Here is a 19,301-nt window from a genome sequence, read left to right as displayed (position 1 = left end):
GGTGCCTCGGTGAAATTGTTGTCTTATCAACACAAGCGTTCTTTCTGGCAATCAAGAACTTGGAAAAATGAAGCAGCAAGTCAAAAAGATAACAGACTCTTTGGGCCGTTATTACTTAACGTCTCCATTCGACTACGAACTCATTTCTGCAGAAGTAGAAAACCAGAATGCTCTCCACCTAATGGTGCCTTGCAAACATGCATTCCAGCTTCCGAAAGGCATGCTCCACGCTTTTCGGAAACTCCTCCCTTAATTTTACTCGCAGATTGGGTCTCATCACGCCACGACGAAAGCGCGACCTTTGACCTTTTCCTAGGGAGATTAAAAGCGGCGTCGCCTGCCATCTCCCGGCACCCAGAGAGTCAACAGCCGCCTTCAAAACTTGTTAATCGAAAACTTCTCGTGCCATTCCCGAACGAGCAAACAAAAGAGGCAGTAAAAAAGAAACCAGGGTAAGAGAGAGTTCAGAGACTCGCCAAACATGGTATCCGGCTGAAACCATTAAAGTCAATGTAAAAAGCAAACTATTTACGTCAGATAGTTTCAACACTATTATACATCGAAACAAAAGTCAGTTATCAATTACTTTTCTAATATAAATATTGCTTTCTGCGGGGAAAACAATTTCACAAAGTTGAATATATTGACTCCACTTCCACAATATTTCCTCGAAATTTTAGGATTGTTAACTTCAGAAATGTATAATAGTTTAAGTCACATTTTACCTCCTCCTTTGACGGAACAAGCGACGTGACAGTAGGGATTGATTGTTTTTTTTTTACATAAAAACTAAACATGCCAGAATCATCGGGTGCTTAGAAAGTCCACTTTATGCTCACTCAGATAGGTTAATCTGGACTGGACCTACAGTTTAAAGGGGTACTTGAACCACAATGTGCCTCCACAGGGGACCGAACCCGGGATCCCTCGATTACAAGGCGTCAGCGTTAATAATACGCCATCGGAGACCCTGGATATCTAAAAGGATGGGGAAAATAAGGCACTGGCCAAAAAATCCTAATGTTGCTTGCTTATTTTTGAGACCGCACCCGGTGATTGACGACATGGATACGAGTCCACATCTCGAACCCAGAACCTCGATTAGCTATTTTAGTTACTAAAATCTTACTTTCTTAATGTAGATTCTCCTTGAACAATATTCTCAAAGAAAGTTCTTATAAATGAAACTACCACTGTAAATTTGTAAGAAATGTTCATATTTTCAGTAACCAACATATTTAGTCTAGTGTTCACATGACCTAGTGTTAATTTTTATTCTTTGTGAAATAGCTTGAGACACATTCATTTTAAATTAAAGGTACCAGTGATACATTTCATTCTACGTCCAATTTCAACTCTAGTTCTTGTAGTTTCTGTGCAAACAAATAAGTTTCATGGACGTACGTATGTATTTCTCGCTTTTACAAGGATAATTATAAATCAAAATCCAGACTTAACCACGATTCGAACCTAGAACCAATGACTCCGCAGATCGACCGCTACGGTCACCAAACCACACATATAAGAGACTGTGAGAATTAAGCTCTTTGCTCGGGGGTGAGGGGAGGCACTCAGTGGAATATTTGCGATTTTATTTCGGAGGTAAGTGTTTTGGGTATGCACATTTGAATAATACCCCTCAGTAAACTAATGTCTTGCGGCCCTAAATACCTTAGAACATTTGTTGTAGGCTAGGACATTAAATCTTAGATAAACATTTACACACAATTTAGAAAAAATATCACGCAAAAAGCGCTATCGAACCATATTTCAAATCACTGACTACAGTCATGAAAATGCAAGTGTGCGCGCGTTGTATGCACGTAATACGTGCATAAATATGTTTTTTGTAAATTTATATTATTATTTCTTTGTTTTCAACATTTACCTTTGTATTTAATGGTTTAAATGTTGTTTTCTAATTTCCATACACTAAAATTTCGATGTAAACATGGTTAAGTGGTCGGAAAGGCTACAAAGCCTTAACTTCGCCATGATAAACAAGACTTAATAAACAAAATAAAAATAACAGCAAAAACCTGACTAAATTAGCCAAGTTCAAACTTGATGCCCATCTACAAGTTCCTTAACACTTTAGTCGCAAAATGGTGGTGCCCTCCTTCAATCCACAAGAACGTACACTTTTCGGCAAGGAAATCCTTGATGGCCGGGTCATTAATGGACAGGAATGACTTTTTACCCCCGCTCCCCGTTAATTCGCATACAGCATACAGCTTGTAATTGATCAAATCAAGGTTAATGTACTTTTGGGTACATGACAGTTTTGGATTTCTTTGACATTTTCGTGTCTGATCTCAATTGACACACTTCTGTTGACGCACCCGAAGTTCATACAATCCAGTGTTACTGAAGTGAACATAATGCGTAAAAAAAGGTACCAATCAAAGGAGTCAGTTGACACATTCTAGGACCTGCGAGGAGAATCCGGTCCAAAATCCTGAGAAAGAGTCGAAATGATCACGCCCGAATCCAAATACTCAAAACACGTATGAAAAGATCTACAGGACACGTTATCGTATCAACGGCGGTAAAAAGCACATGAGGCATCCACAGCTACCGGGAATACCATCTCGTCACCCCTCCTAAGTTTATTTTAAACCCCGAATGGGATGAGCTTCCACAGAACAACTCTCACCCTCGTATCTCCAGGCACACTGCTGGCAGCGACGCCCGCGCCCAAGTTGGTGCAAGAACGGGCGTGTCTGTCTCCCGACAAGGAATTCCGCGGTACACTGAACTTTACAAAACGCTCCTCCAGAACTTTCACTCAACGCATATGCAAGATAAAATGTCCAACTTTGGTAGATCTTAAGGTCAACAATAGTTGAGTTCATTGCTAGAGCTCCGCTGAGTTGAAACAACTGTATTCCATGTCCAGAACAAGGAATTATATTGAAACAATTGTACTTCTTGTGTAGAAAAGAATTAAATTGACTCGAATTGAATTACCTTGAGTGTCAATGTCAACCATCAGACTAAGTACACGCGGGACAAAAACAAACCGTCATTGAGTAACAAAATAAGATAAGAATTTATATTTGGCAAACATCCCAGTATATTAGGCAGCTTTTCCAAATATGCACACACACAAAAATAAATTTGGAATTACACATTTGTATGAGCAACATGACCGTACGGGTGGAAACATCTCACTAGGTTACTAAAAATCTTGCTATAAAGAGCAAGACCGTAGCATTTTTCTATCAGGCCATGCAGGCACATCCTTTTCACTAGAAACTTAGGATTTACAATAAAAACTCCAAAATTATGTCCGATAGTTTGTTTACAAATTTATTTTCGTTCTTTACTTCTTTTTCCGACTCTGGAAAAAGTATATATGAAAATTAAAGTTATTTACATAATTCTTAGCATGCATGTGTTTCACATATTCACTTTTGTAACTAATCATAAAGACTGTAAACGTAGGGACACCCAATAAAAAAATGGAACGCAGGATTCTAATGTTAATTTGTTTACCATCTTTCGTCATACAGCCCGAATGCCATTTTGCTCTATTGCAGATAAACTCCAACATATCAAAAACGCCGCACCAATCAGGGAGCCAAAAAATTCCCCAAAACCAACTATTGCGACTAAAGGGCATGGCCGTAGGCAGGAAAAATTTCGGGGGGGGGGGGATTCATTCATAATTGTTCCCATGGGCGTCGCCAGAAATTTGAATAATAGAAATAATAACAATAATTGTACAATAATAATTAAAATTTCATAATAATAAAACAATGTTATTCCATAATAATAATACTAATAATTATTATTATTATTATATTATTCTTATATCCTTGAGGGGGCTTACTCAATCCAGCAGATGAGTGAATATCCAGCACAAGTTTCTTTTTGGTTTTTTTATGTTTCATACAGTGTGTACTGAAATGCACAATTATTATACTTCGTCATTAAACTTTACATACCTTCAAGAGAAAAGCTTTAAAAGTTAGATGGAAATTTTAGTCATAAAGTTTTTGTTGTTTGACTTTAAAATTAAATTTTTGGAATTTTGAAAAGTGTGAACCAGTTATTCTTTTTAAAAATTTAGCCTGGTGCATGAATTGTAACCTCAATCGCGAACGTAATGCGCTACAAAACTGGATATCCTAGGTTTGAACTCCTATCAAGGGGGATTTTCGACTTTATCGGACAGGGAATTTAAAAGCTGGAAATGGAAATTTGGGACAATCATAAGGGAATCTTCAGTCTATATTCCTTGTGACGCAGGAGCAACACTGGAAAGATGACAGCAGAAGTGATAATGGAGGGGTCGCGGGTGGGTTACGATGTTTCACTCGAGTTTCAGAATTCCAAATGTATGAGAATTCTAGCTCGATCGTTTCAACATTGTCTCCTGTCTTTTTGTGATGCTTCGAAAAAAAAAAATGAAAATTTGTTACAAATTTTGTGGTTTCTGAACTTCCATTAATCCAACATATCAGACGTTTCGGGGGGGGGGGGTTTGAACCCTAGAAACCCCCTCTAAATACGGCCATGCTAAAGGGTACAACAAGAAAAAAAGTTTGAGAGCCACTGATCAAGACAATTCTCGAATGCAACACCGTCAAAGTGTAAGAATTGCAAACAGGTTTAGCTGTCTTAAGAGCAACACAAATTCCTGCTAGAACGTCGACAAGTTCAAAAAGCAATGTAGCCAAGCACAATGAAAGTTCATGAATCCGATGAAATGATATGAAAGTCAGTACACTCTTCAAAGTACCGTGTAGGGATCAGACTTATATCACAACCAGGAAGAGTCTTGGAAGTGCAATTAATGTCTTCTCCCACGCCAGACAGGTTGTGGAAGAGAACATCCTGCCTGACAAAGGCCAACGACAATAGAAGTAGTTCCATTTCGCACCATGAAAATGCCCTCTTATCTGCATACTTACCGCCAGTAACGACGGCCAGTTTCAAGAACCTCCACAAAGTGTCCCCCCCTCTCTCCCGCGCATTATAAATTGAAAGCGGACGCAGTAAACTTCCGCAGGGAATCTGCGGCCACGTTGAACTCTTTGCCACAACAGTTATCCGGTAATTACTCAAACGTTTATTGCTGCCTCGGCCTCGCGGGAGAGTGAAGAAAAATATCCCCTCGGTGAAACTGGGTCAGGGTGATCGGGTTGGTTGTCATAACACCCACCAGGTGAGCAATACTGCAGCCGTAGCACTGGGGTCACTTTATCGCATCGTTAATAAAATTTATTCATCACAGCAAAAGGAGGAGGGGGGTGCAATTTGCTCGGCATCGATACATTCCTGTATTCGCTCAGCTTTCCGGATAAAAAGATGCTATAAGGTCGGAATTTTTCAGCCATGTCCCCCGTATCAAGCGGCTCTGGGGCTCACCCAGCCTCAAATCAATGGGGCCCGAGCGGCAAACCTGGGGTGGTACAGGCGGACGGAGCGTGGTGCTGATCACATCACCTCCAAAATGGCCTAGATCGAGAGTATTGGGAGCCCTGCCCCCACATCTCATAAATGTGCCTTCACGGATCAGTGCTATATGCACGGAAAACTTTACATTTTACTTTTACCATATCTTACTCAAGCAATTGATTGACATCCTCCGTTTACACCCCCAACCCAATACACTTCAAGCACTCAGGCATTTTCTGCTATCATTTCCCTTCTGGGGAAAAATTTCTTTTAAGATTTTGTTCTTAAGCCCACTTCATGCACGAGTAAGCTAATCAGGACTGGACCAACAGTTTAAAGTGGGATCCGAATCACTATGTGACTGAACCGGGTATCGACCAGGCGACGACGTTGCCACTACGCTATCGGGGAGGCCCTGGAAAATATTTTTCTCTTTCTTTTTTTTAACAGCATGCGCTGTGTCCCATCAGGCACCATGTGCCCTTTGGCTTTTCGAGGTATGGTAACATTCTCCACACAGTATTGCCCCAGTCAGAAAACCAGATTCGAAATACGTGAACACAGCCTTCTATTATTATTATTACTTCACTTTTCAGCCTCTCTAGGTCCGCGACGAGCATGAATTTTAAAAATTAAGATTATACCCACGCAGACTCTAACACCGTCCGTTCAGTAGCGTCTACAACCCACATCCGAGTGCAGCACTCTCAGAACATGCTCCTTTACCCGATACATTTCCCAATAACGAATCTTGCAACAATTAAACGTATATGAAGCAGGTGTGCATCATATGACCACCCCATATATTTTTTTAAAAAATAGAAAGTTCACGAACAAACAAAACTTACTTTTTTAAAATCCTACAGTACTTTCTGGAAAACTACCGCTAAAGACATCCGCTGACATGACACGCCCATAAAATACTAAGAAACCTGCTTGAGAAAAAACTGATAAGTCTGTCTACAAATACACAATTCTCATGATAACACCACGATAAGATAACCAACCCAACTCGACACTTCTCAAAATTGACTATCATTCTTTTAGAGGGCAGATATGACTAAGAATAAACCAAAGAATTAAACTCTGAATGGCTCGTGATATTCACCGAGTCTTGCTAGAAATCTGCGCTACAAGTAAAAGTGATTTAACATTCACTCAGAATGTTTACTACGAACATCCACGTAATAATAAAAAAGAATTTCAAGCGCCGTTGGCACTGTGCAAACTAATCACCAGTTCAGGATGCATGTATGACCGCTTCACTGACACTTGAAACTGACTTAGCGCCATTTTGGTATTCTTCGATTAGCAAAATCTTGGCGAGAAGATGACAGAGGGGCACACACGAAGGACACCGATCAAGAATCTTCGGTAGACTGAAAACTGAGTTCAAAACGCGTCCGAGTACCTTTTCGCAAAGTACCCAAACCTAAGTGCCTTCCAGCAACCTACAATCAAAAATAACAAAACATTTGGTCAAAAGCGAGCACAAAGACAAGCAGTCTGGCCGAGACTGAAAACCGCCGTTCCAAACTTGCAGGCTTCGCCGCCGGAGTGAGACGGCTAACAACCAAGGCCTCGAGGGGGGGAGGCTTCCTCCAGAGGTCGATGACCGCCTTTATTGTAGCAGATGGGGCAAAGACCTTCCTGCACAGATACATGCATAAATGTCGTCACTTGTTTCAAACCCTGAATCATCATTACAATTTAACACTTGCGTCGCCAATATGAGCATTTCCGCAATAAAAACAAAAATCACACATTGTTAATGTTTAAAATTTAATATCCGGGTATTATCTGTCAAAGAGCTTGAAGTGATCACCCATTATATAATAAAAGCTTGTTCCGATTTCACATTATGCTCTGAACTGAACCTATAGTTTTAAAGTGAAGTCTGTACCACTGAGCAAGGTGTCTCCACCGGTGTTCGAATCCGAGGGTACCTCAATTACAAGGCGACAGCCTCTACCCTCCTTTGTACAACATGATTTAAAAAGACAGATCTAGAAACTCTGTACACACAAATGAACTCCACGAGTAGTTCTGTTCGAATTAACCTGGCCCAAACTATCATCTGCAGATATCTGGGGTGGCACCACTGGTTGGTTCCACATAGTGCTTTCACAACTTGACAGGGGTGAAACATAACCTGATAATACTGAAGTTAAATGCTGTGATTGCAGGGAACTTAACTGAGCCTTGCAACCTTGAATAGATTATTTAATTACAGAAAAAATAAGGCTAACCAAAGTGCTGATCTTGGACTTAACACACATAAATACTGACATTTCGATATATTTTTATTTTATTTTTAATCTAATGGTACTCTGGATTGTGAAAATAAAGTTTATACCATCAGAAACTAAGTTTAAACTAAATACTTTTGGCTCGTAAGAAATTATTTTTCAAAAAGGTACAAATTCATGTGACTTCCATTTATATGCCTTACTGGCAGACAAACAATTTTCTTTATTTTACTTCGCTTTTTGTGCCACTTCTGGTTAATTTGCGAAGATATGATGAAATTGATGAATGTACACTTGCAAACATCCATGCCCAGGCCAGGATTCGAATCAGAGACCCCTGGTGTCGTAGAGCGATATGCTAACCACTCAGCCACGGGGGCCGACTAGGTTGTCTTTTGAGTAGAGTATAATACCGTTCTTCTTCCGGTTTCATTTGCACTGGCTAGGAAATCAAAATAGTCCCCTGTCTAGCTTTTATAAACATGGATTGGGTCGGAACAATTTGGGAAAACCAGTAAACCGACAGCTCCCGGTCTTGGCCCCAAAAACCACTTTAACTGGCCAACTCACTCGCAGCTGCGAACTAATTTTATACCATTCTGCCATAAGACCCCAAGTTGCTACCTAGCTGGGAAAGGATAAGAATTTGTTCAATACCCTGAAAGGAAGCAGCAAGACACTGTAAAAGAGGTCGTTTCGTGATTTATGGCTGCGGAACCAATCGAGCTGAGCCTAGGAACCGCCATATGGGCAACACTGCGACCGGACAGGCAAGACGCCCCAAGGTGATTTCCATTTTAGACTTTCGTAACAAAATTACGATCTGCGGTACACCACAGTTGCTTTATGGAGGATCGTTGATAATTTGCGAGATTGTAAACGTGAACACGAAGTTACCTGTGGGAAAGAAGGCATATTTGCGGCCTTTCTTGGAACTAACAGTAGCCAACGCAAAGGTACTGTGTTATCTGGATTTAGACATGTTTAGTAATCTTTAGTTTTTTTTTAAGCTAAGCACGAACTAAGCCTATGAAGTAACATGGACAAAGCTACCACAACTAATGTAACAAATACCAATGTGTCACACAGACACAGTAATATATATAGTATGAGACTATTGTATCACCATGCATAGAACTGGTTTAGTAAACAATATATTTTCTATTTCTCTTCTGGATATTCTTGTCACTTTTCTACTTTGCAGGAATGAAGATTGATTGGGTGATGAGAAACAGCAAATCGATGCATTGACCAGATTTGGAACCTAGGACCTTTGGCTTCAGAGCACCTAACACTAACCACTGTGCCACCGAGCATGGCAAGTGGTCAGGGCAACTTTATATTCTAAAGTATATGAAAACTACCGATGTATCAAAACTGGAATGTAAACTAGTCATTCGTTCTGTTATTTCAACCCATAAATACATTTAAACCTGCACAATTCTGTTCAAAAATCTTCAGAACTGTTGTAAACATCCGTGGGCAATTTTGTAATTAGGAAAAAAAAATATATGAAAAAATACTGCTTAAGGTCAGGAGAATTCCATGCAATCCCAACTAATGGTTCAGGGGGGGGGAATATAAAATCAACTGTCAAAATGGGAACTCGCTATACAAACCAATCAAATATTTTAACGAAAAATGGCCTACGATGGATTTACAAAGAAAGAAAATAACTATCTGCAGCAGAATTTTAGTGCTAATGGCAACATGATTTTCCATGAATCACCATACTACTGCCCACTTCCGAGAATGCACATGCTTCAAAGTCTCCAACACTGAACAGTGCTTATAGCGTTAGAACTGCACAAAGGTGGTTTCAAAACTTGTATTCTTAAATTTTGATAAAAATATGTTCCATAAAATAAAGAAGCACTGTTTTATATTCAGCATATAAGTCTTCAAACTAGTTTATTTGCATGAAAAAATAACAAACAGCCAGAAGTGTATTCTGAAAATTTGACCTGGCTTACCGCAACAATTCTTATTAATTGTAAAAAATAAAATGTAAAGTGTTCCCGTGCTTAGCACCACACCAAGGGGTTTACTAGCAGTTAACCGGATCATGCCACTGACAAAGACATCTCATTAATTAATAGTTACTAGTCTGTGTCAGACTTGTGTGACCAATAATTTGCATGCAGTTTCACATCAAAAAAATTAAGACTGTTACTGCCAAAGCTGATATTATTTCTACAGCAATCCCCACAGTACAATAAGATGAACCTGCATTATTTGTTCAGATTTTCTTTCACATTATCATTTACTTACTTACTTGATCATTAAATTCTAGTTAGATCTCCTTACTTGCAAAGTAATCTAGTAATAATTTATGGGAACTTCAGAAAACCTATGAAATTGTCGCTCTGTTAATTTCTCCAAGGGGGGAAGCATCCACCGCATGGAGTAAGAGCTCTGTATGCAGCGAGTATGTAGAATTTTGTTTCATTTCATGGAAGCACTAATCGATTGCGTGTTGTGGGCAACGTGCCGCAATTGTGTAATATGAACAAAAAAATTAGGTACCCTTGACCCTCTGTACCCCCAAGAGAAAGTGAAATATTTTGCATGGCATATGAATATTTTGTTGTTTATGAACGTTTTCAGTTGATTGTAGCTTGCGGAAATGTATTATTGTGAAATAAAGTATGTCTGTTACATTAGCATGTTACTTTACCGTGAAGAACAGCCTGAAGTGAATCTAGCACCTAAAACTACACTTCACAACAGCAACTATAATTTTACATAGTTAGGTTAAGATTGTTAGGTTCGGTACCCATGTAATGGCCATGCGTTTAGTCTCAATCCTTTGACTTGGCCAATCATTCCTCCCTAAGTAAGCCCCCCTTGGTCAAGTGGCCAGCATAATGTGCTACAAAGCCTGAGGTTCTAGGTTCAAACACTAGTTAAGACATGAATGTATCATCCTGATTAATCTTGAGGACAGGCAGAAAAACTTATAATAGCCTGCAATCCCTGAAAAATCATCACAAATGAAGGTTCATTTTAAAACTGCAATTTCTGGGCAAGTACAGTAGGCTATATTACAAGCATGAAACCAAGCACCAGTACTATCAAATTTCAATAAGTAAGTACTGGGATGCAAAAACAAGTCATTAACATTCTGGTTTTTAACAAGTTAAGATTCCTCAAATTTATTGCTTAGTTGGTTTTCCTTGCTTACAAAATATCTGCTACGCTGCTGCTGGCAGACATTGACAACACATGTGAAAGACAGATGCATCCTTGCATTTACAGTGAACTTCTTTAGCAGTTACATCCTGTACATGAGCAAATATCAATGAATACAGCACATGAGGTAGAAAAGAATTCATCCCTGTCGCAACTGACTTAAGAACTTTACACCTACAAAATGATAAACCAAATTCAGATACTTTCTCAAACCAGCAACGACGTTTGCAATAAATGCCCACCTATATATAAACAAGCATTGAAGTGTTTCTAAGAAAATTGAAATGAGAGGGACCTGTACAATTAGTTTTTACGAAAGTGAAAGCAACAAGAACCATGCAAAGGTAAAAACCTGATACATTAAAAAAATAAGAAATTACAAAAAAAATGTACTACAATATGTAATTCAGACTTGAAAGTAAGGCAACAAACAAGTGTGTTTCCTTCTAGTCTTTTTTTTGCCCAAGTTCCTTTTGTTTTATTGCAATTTCATCATGCTACGAACGTAATTTTAGCATGGTTCGATTTACTTCTGTTAACACATACTGCAGAGTTTTAGGGATTACTTACGATTTTAGTTCAATATTTGCTTTTGTAGTTACATTAGGTAGGCCAGGTTTGATTTTCTTAGCATTAAAATAAAGTCCCTAAATGCATTCTACTTCTACATTAAATCCCACTAGTCTACAATAGTCTGCTTGTCAACAGAAAATATACTAATGTCCAAAATTAAAGCAACAAACTGAAATTCTTTCCCGTGTGTCCATTTGACCACATAATGCGATCAGGTGATAGTAATATTTATGATGTCATAGACAACTGGTTTAGGATAGAAAATAAACCAACCTTAATGTGCCAGGATTCAGGGGTGCCCATCCCCCCTAAGGCCAATGGCACATCCCTCCAAAAATCATGTCATGCGTTTCCCCCAAATCATATCATTCGCGCCCTTAAACCATATTGTAATCCCCCAAAAAATATTTAATTACGACAGCGTGTCTACCCAAAGTAACTTTTTTCTTAGCTTTACTGAACATTATAATTGATCTGCCCCTCCTCCCTAAACAGGGGTGCCATCACTCAAGACCACCCCTAAAATCGTTCATCATAATCGAGAATATCGTGTGGATCCCACTTCAAACCGTAGGTTCAGTCCCGATTAACCTTAGAGTGGACAAAGTGGACTTAAAAAACAAAATCAACCAATCGAGAATATCGCTTGTCTTGTAATGCAGCTTTAGTATAAAAACTTCATATTCATCTCATTAAAGTGCCAAACACAAATCGTAGCAACAAATTATTGTGATCGAGGTGAGCAACAAAATTTTTACATCCATTTCTTTGCAGGTTGTGAAGAATATTAATTTAATGGGGTGTCAATACTTTCTTAACATCCCGAGATATTTAGTCTTATCATTTTCCTTTGGCACATTCGGGGTCGAAAACGTGTGGATGCCTTATCGCTAAATACAGTCTCCAAAATGTAATGTTCGAACTTTTTCTCCACTACAGAAATCCCTTGACAATCTTAAGATTTAACACTTTATCAAGAGCTTTCTATCTCCCCCTTTAAAATTCATACTCAATCCTACCACCAAACTTTCAGTGCCAATTTTTTGCTCAATCCCCTCTAACTAAAGTACTCGCCTTAATCTAAGACCTAGAGTTGGATACTGTCCCCCGCAAAGGGCCTAATATATAGGATTTCGATACCCCCTTTCGATAATGCCCTAAACACTTCCATTTTTTCATCTAATGGATTAAATATTTACGGTATAAAATTTTTACATATATTTTGGTAAAGAAATAAATGTTGAATTTTATATTATTTGAAGGGGAAAAATCCCCCCCCAAAAAATCTCGATGGCGCATCCTGTGCTATAAAACCCCCCTTGTGGGCCCCCCCTGACAGATTTTAACAAAAAAATCACGATAGAAGCAGGTTAAACTTGGCAAATTTATCAACAACAAAAAAAAACACTAGGAAAGGATTTCTGTTTGTTGCTTTAATTTTGGACACTAGTGTACATTGTCCATGTGAAGCGCGCATGCTTGCCTAAGTAATTTTTAAGTTGTTTTTTTTCTTTTCCACATAAATAAATATTTTTCGAAATCCAAACAGTGCTCATTACTTTAAGGAAGGTTCACATTTCATGTGACAAGGATTGCCAAAATTCTACGATAATTAGTCCTCCTGCTAGGAGAAAAAAATCTGAACTGTTACGTTTTATTTTTCTACTTAATGATCAGGTAAGGCAATCGTAATCTGTAGTGGACCTACAGTTTAAAGCGGGATCTGAACCACTGTGCACAGCAGAATTGTGTGTGCCTGCACAGCCATTTTATTATTGGCACTAGCATCAAATCCATTAAAACCAACACAAATTACTTTTTGTCACAAAATTTAAATAGGATGGGGCTACATAAGCTGTACATTCACTGACACTTCTGGGCTGTAACAATCCCATTGAATCCAAATAGATTGTTACAACCCAGAAGTGTGAGTGTCACTGTACAATCAGGTGGCCATATCTAGGTGCCCGGGAAAAAACTGACCCAAGGTCTTGTATTACAAATTTCGCTCCTTTTAAACTGGAAGTCAAGACAAGAGTTGTCTGAAATAACTGCGCATATGCAGTGTCATATACACAATTTTAGCTCCAAAGTAACCATAAATTAGGTATACTTGTACATAAAGCAATGAGGAGTGTTAACGCATGCGGGAAATCATTTGTCTGGAAACAATTAACCCACAAAGGCACAACACTGTCATCTTGTAATCAAAGGATCCAGGCTCATTGCAGTGGTATAATTCATTTTAAACCTTAGGATTAGTTCCCATTAGCCAATCTGAGCATTAAATGGACCTCAAACTCCGGTGATGGGTGTGGTATTTAAATTTTAAGTATATCGGTAATGATTTCAGGGTAACAGTTTCATATCAGCCCAACATATTTCTTCATTTTTACAGAAGAAACTACTTACGGAAATTAGTTTCTGTAGCATTATCAAAGTTCATGGAGGTATTCTCTTTCATCGTGGAATGTATTTGACCAGGAACTCTTGTATTTTTCAAGAGAAATATCTCACCGACGCACAATTGCCATTGCTTTTATTTGCTTCCCCTACGTGAACCCGATGCTGCATACGTTTTATGACATAACCCCTTGTCAGTGTTTCCAAGCCCCCACCCATTTTTTTACCTATGCTTGCCTAACATAACCTTACCGGAAGTTGTTCATGGGGCTATCCGCCAATGGTTTTTTGGGCTACCTTTGCATGCAACACAACCTAACCAAACCTTACCGGAAATGGTTCGTGGAGCTATCCGACAATGGTTTGTGGGGCTACCTGTACAGTCGTGGGGCTACCCGTGAATGTACAATTTGCTCACGTGACTAACACGATAGTAGGTACTTTTTTCAGTTAAGAAGGATGGAAACACTGCATACCCACAGATGAACCACAATGGTATTCAAGCTGTGCGCGCCATATTGCATGTTACACAAGCGAAAAAAGGAAGAACAGAAATTACTCTTAATGCAAAAAATTGAAAATATTTTCGTGAAAAAAGCAAAATGCAACCTTGAAGAATCTATCGCAATGCAGAATATGTAAGTACGAATGTTAAAAATGACTAAATAAACGAGTGAGAGGTGTTGGACCCATATGAAACTGGTAACTAGCTAAAGTGGGAAAGTTCGATTAACCTCAAGGACACAATTTAGTTATTTCAATATGCTACAAGACTGAATATTCAGAATACAAAATATATCTATCACTGTGTGACATGTTCATATGTACTAATCTGCAAAATTTGCATAAAAATCTTGTAAATATACCCATAAAATGTATTACGTACAACAGCGAAAATATCTGAGTAATGAAGATATACAAATTGCAAAGATATTCAATTAAAATTATTGAAGCAAAGGCATTTAATATTGTGCTATGATAAGAGTACTAATTGTGGAAGTAGGGTAGTTGCAGCTGTCTTACACTGAAAGTTATATTTACTTACGAAGAACTGGTTACAAAGCACCAAATTTGGCAGAAATGCATTCCTTGGACCCATTAAAAATCTATTTGATTTTAGAAAACAGAGAATGTGCCTGTATGCAGAATGTTATTGGTAGTTATTCAATTTTCATGGTCGAGTCCCCAACAATTCCAAGTTAATCTATTGCCAAAAGCAGCAAAAATAAAATATATTGACAAAATACTGCCATCACCATGATGTAATGGCAGATTTTTTTTTTAAAGGTTTATGCACCAATTAACTGCAAAATATGCACATAAATCTCAAACTAACAATTCCTTTAATATGTGTTTACGTGAATTACAAAATATTACGGAAATTATAAAACACACGGGCGGGAAACTACATTTATGTAAAAATTTGCACATACTTAGTTCATAGCCGAAATAATATGGCTCGCAATACTAATCAGAATTTGCCAGTTGGTGGGACTACTGATATTCCAATTCAAGCGTGCAATATTTTCCCACAGATCAAATCATGAAAAAAAAAAAATCCCTGTACTCACTAGCACCTGGCATTCAATCAACCCATTGACTTTCAATAGTAGTTACAGCCCAGAAGTTTAACTACGTAAGTCGTAAATTCCGTAGTTATTAGGGACTTAACGAAATACACGATCAAATTCCTACAACTCGTACATCAAAATTTGCATCGGGCATTGCCCTTCATTATTACAGTTATCCAGCTTGTGTGCTAAAAGGAAATATAAATTACATGAATTTTAGGCTGTATTTTAAGGATTCTCTCAACTACAAAAAACCGCAATATATATTTTTACTCCTGCCCAAGTAACGGTTCTAGATTATAGCAATAGCCGCCATTACACTGCATACGATCCACACATACAAATTCGTACGTGTTAATCTGGAAGTGTATCGAAGTTGAAGTTATAATTTAATTATCGCATGTACATGATGATTTCCATTAATTACTACAATAAATTCCCAACTATTCGGGAGATGCCGTAACCATTTACTAAGGGGGGGGGGGGAGATGAGATATGCTCACAGTACCTTTTCGGCTACAAATGAAACTTTTCGTTCACTAAGCAGAAACGGCAAGTTTTAATATTTACAAGAAGTTTTGCTCAAAATTCAAGAGGCAGGAATGTAGCAGATTAATATCTCAACGCAAGGGGAGTTGCCACTGAACTACTCCATTGCGAATACCTAAATTCTTATCACTTGAGGGGATAATCGTTTATACAAATCGGTCCATCTAGTAACCCCGCCCATTTTATGTCATGAGAGAAGTGTGTGTCGCAATCATTATATCACATTCTGCATTAGTCAGCAGTCCCGGTTTTTAAAGAAAACCGTGCCGTATCCCATTTGCCTCTTCCACTGATTCCAACTATGATATTACTATGTTTTAATCATAACTTCATGACAAAATGCACAAAATACAATATTCTCACTGAAAATACAGCATTACACTGCTCAAAACATGACTCTGTACTATTAATAGACCTATGCGTAATTCAACCTCTATGCATAAGTCAGCCTCTGAAAGCGACAGTACTCACCTCTAGTGAAGAAACCACTAACTACAGTGCATTAATTCCCAAGGAGTTGGGGCGTATCTTATTATCCTTAAAAGTCCACACAACACTACGTGATTACGACGATGATCAAATACTGTTGTTTTTAACCAATAAAATTTACTAGAGTTTTCTTTCTCTAGATTTGTGCACACCACACCATCGAAAGACACACTCCGCTATCGATCACTACCGACTGGCCTCCCAAGCCAGTGGCCACTGCCAGAGAAATACTACACTGCGATAGAAGAAAACAACTTCACTAAACAGGCCAAAACGTAATGCACAATTCTGTGTTACATGTAAGTACCAAGTTCACCAAAAGCAAAACTACTTTGCGATCAAGCAGCAATCCACCTCGCCCACACAACAGTCTCTCCGCCCTTCTTCTGCCGCAAGCAAGCTTTCCAGTTTAGCAACTGCTGCGCTGTGCGCTCTCTGGCGTCAGTTTCCCATCATGCAATGCACTCACTAGCCAGCGTGCCAAGTTCAGCGTTGCCATATTTCGGATACGAACTGTGAGATAACCATTGCTTGCTTCAGGGCAGGAGGATCGCTGTGGTGGTGGATCTCCAAGCCTGCAGGCCGATGCGGAAACTTATTAAAAGTTTCATCCATGTTCCAATGTTCCGCATTAAACTTTTCTCCTCTTTGTGGCAATATTTATTTCGGCATGTAGAAACTTAGCGCAAAATGTAGGCTTTCACCCGACACTCTGGCGACTAGACTGGCATACAATGTCAGGAATCGAGTCCTTTTAGCAGCATTTTTCGTTAATTTATCACATACTGTTAGTGTGTAATGTAGTTGTTACAGTGTACTGCTGCTTACATGATAATTCAACTTTATAGATATATTTTGCAGAACGGATTAAGTATTTGTCAACTTTCATAATCTGTAGAGTTTAACATACATAAACAAACTTGTTATACTTCTTTTTATGATGTATTTTTTCCTCAGTGAGATCGCCGTATTTATTGTGAAATTTCTGTATGTGCAAGATGAAATCAGCCTCTGACTTACTTGGCTGATATTATGAGGGGGTGTAATTTTAAAATTAACTCAAGGTTGCAACCGCAGAAATACTAGTTCAGTTGTTGCCAAAGGAATTTTTACATTTCACATTATATATTTTTTAAATGTGTACTGCCTATACTGCCCTGTTAAGCCCTAAAAGCCTTATCTTCTTACCACAAAAGTTCTAAAAAGGAACAAAATACGTATCCCATTTGAACAAGATTTCGGAAAGGCAAAACGAAACGTATTTTGTTCATTTTCTCGAAATTTTCTGAAATGATTTTTAAAAGATTTTGTTTATTTTACTTCGCTTTGCAGTCACTTTTGGCTAATTGCCAGGATGAGGATAAGTGTTAATTCACTGGCGTGACCATGATTTTCGAAAGGGAGGGGTTATGTGGTGTACATTTTTAAGTAGTCAGTCCTTATTTTGCCATATTTTCCTGCCTTTGACGTTCTTTCTTTAGAAATACCGAACAAATTAGGGGGGTTATAACCACCTACAACCCCCCTTGGGCCCGCCACTGAGTGTTATGATGAAATTGAAGAAGGGACACTCACAAATAACACACATGCCAAGGCCGGGACTCCTGGCGTCAGTTATTTTGAATGAAAATATTTTTTTTCCGCTGTTTCTAGAACAACAAAAATCAATATTTTTCACTTTTTAGCACCGCTGCATAGTAATCACTTACGAGGTGGAAGCGGGACGAAGCGAAATTATTCCGCTGGAGAAGGCTCGAGGGAGGCGAAAATTTCTCTCCGCTCTGTTCCAACATAAATGGCTTAGTGTTGCGGAAGAAAGTGGTGGAATATTTTATCTTGGAACTCAAGTCGCTTTTAGTATGTTTTCGGTAAGTCTCGCCATGTAAGTAAGACTATGTGCATTGTCGAAATGTCATAATCAGAATTTGAAAGCAACAATTAGCTCCGTCTGTTGTTTCCAACGACAAGCTGAAAAGCTAAGTTGGTCAAATGCAACCCATTCCTTCACACTGCATTTTGGTACATGTTCCTTTTGTAACCAACAAATACAAAAATTCAAACTCTTTCAGCCGGCCCCCGTGGCGGAGTGGTTAGCACATCGCGCCACGACGCCAGGTGTCCCGGGTTCGATTCCCGGCCTGGGCATGGATGTTCGTGAGTGTCCATTCATCATATCCCCATCTTCGCAAATTAGCCAAATGTGGCACAAAAAGCGAAGTAAAATAAAGCAAATCAATGTATCAAACCCTCCCAGAGAAACAGATTACCTAAGAATATAATGTTTGACATTCACTTGTCTTTCCAGTAGCGTAACTAATACGCTCTGTGACCCCCTCCCGCAACTTTTAGTTGTGCGTCCCCTAGTCGTTATAAAACGACACACACATTGCTTCGGAAGAAAGTGGATTGAGTGGTGTTTGAAGTCCACTTTTAAGCACAGTAAGGCAATTAGGGACTGGACCTACAGTTTAAAGTGGGATCGGAACCACTATGTGACTCTACTGTGTATCGAACCCGGGACCCCTTCATTGCAAGGCGACGACGCTACCATTGCGCCATCACGGATGCCCTCAAGGAACTGGAGTAGCAGTGAGAAATTAACAGAGGAGAAGATATTTGTACGTTTTGTAGAAACTAAACCTTTGGCGTAGCCAAGCACTAGGGGCTGCCTGATCCCTCCCGAAATTTTGCCAAATTACATTGCTCTATAATTGAAGTTTTCTTTATAAAAATGAAAGTAGCCTATTTTCATAGATTTTGGAGTATTGAAATACAAAATGACATTTTTTTCTTAATAAGGTGATTTTTCTAGTGTTTCTTTCGAATTTAACCACATTTGGCATATATTCTGAATGAAACCTTAAAATTG

The 19,301-nt window shown here is 38.8% G+C and overlaps 1 protein-coding gene across 13 annotated transcripts in view; it reads right to left on the bottom strand.

The window, feature by feature from the left end:
• beta-Spec (spectrin beta chain) overlaps positions 1-19,301 on the bottom strand; it is a 418,936-nt gene that overhangs the window by 230,211 nt on the left and 169,424 nt on the right. For 12 of the 13 annotated variants that reach the window (XM_083113683.1, XM_083113682.1, XM_083113690.1 and 9 more), the window contains exon 1: positions 16,415-16,861. The exons of the other annotated variant lie outside the window; for it this stretch is intronic. The gene's annotated coding sequence lies outside the window, so the exon portion shown is untranslated. Of the gene's footprint in view, positions 1-16,414; positions 16,862-19,301 lie in introns of those variants that run through there. 13 annotated transcript variants of the gene reach the window in all.

The sequence above is a fragment of the Lepisma saccharinum genome, chromosome 28 (genome assembly GCF_977018435.1).
Source record: "Lepisma saccharinum chromosome 28, izLepSacc3.1, whole genome shotgun sequence".
In the NCBI taxonomy this organism is placed as follows: Eukaryota; Metazoa; Arthropoda; class Insecta; order Zygentoma; family Lepismatidae; genus Lepisma; species Lepisma saccharinum.
This window is presented reverse-complemented; position numbering and strand designations above follow the sequence as displayed.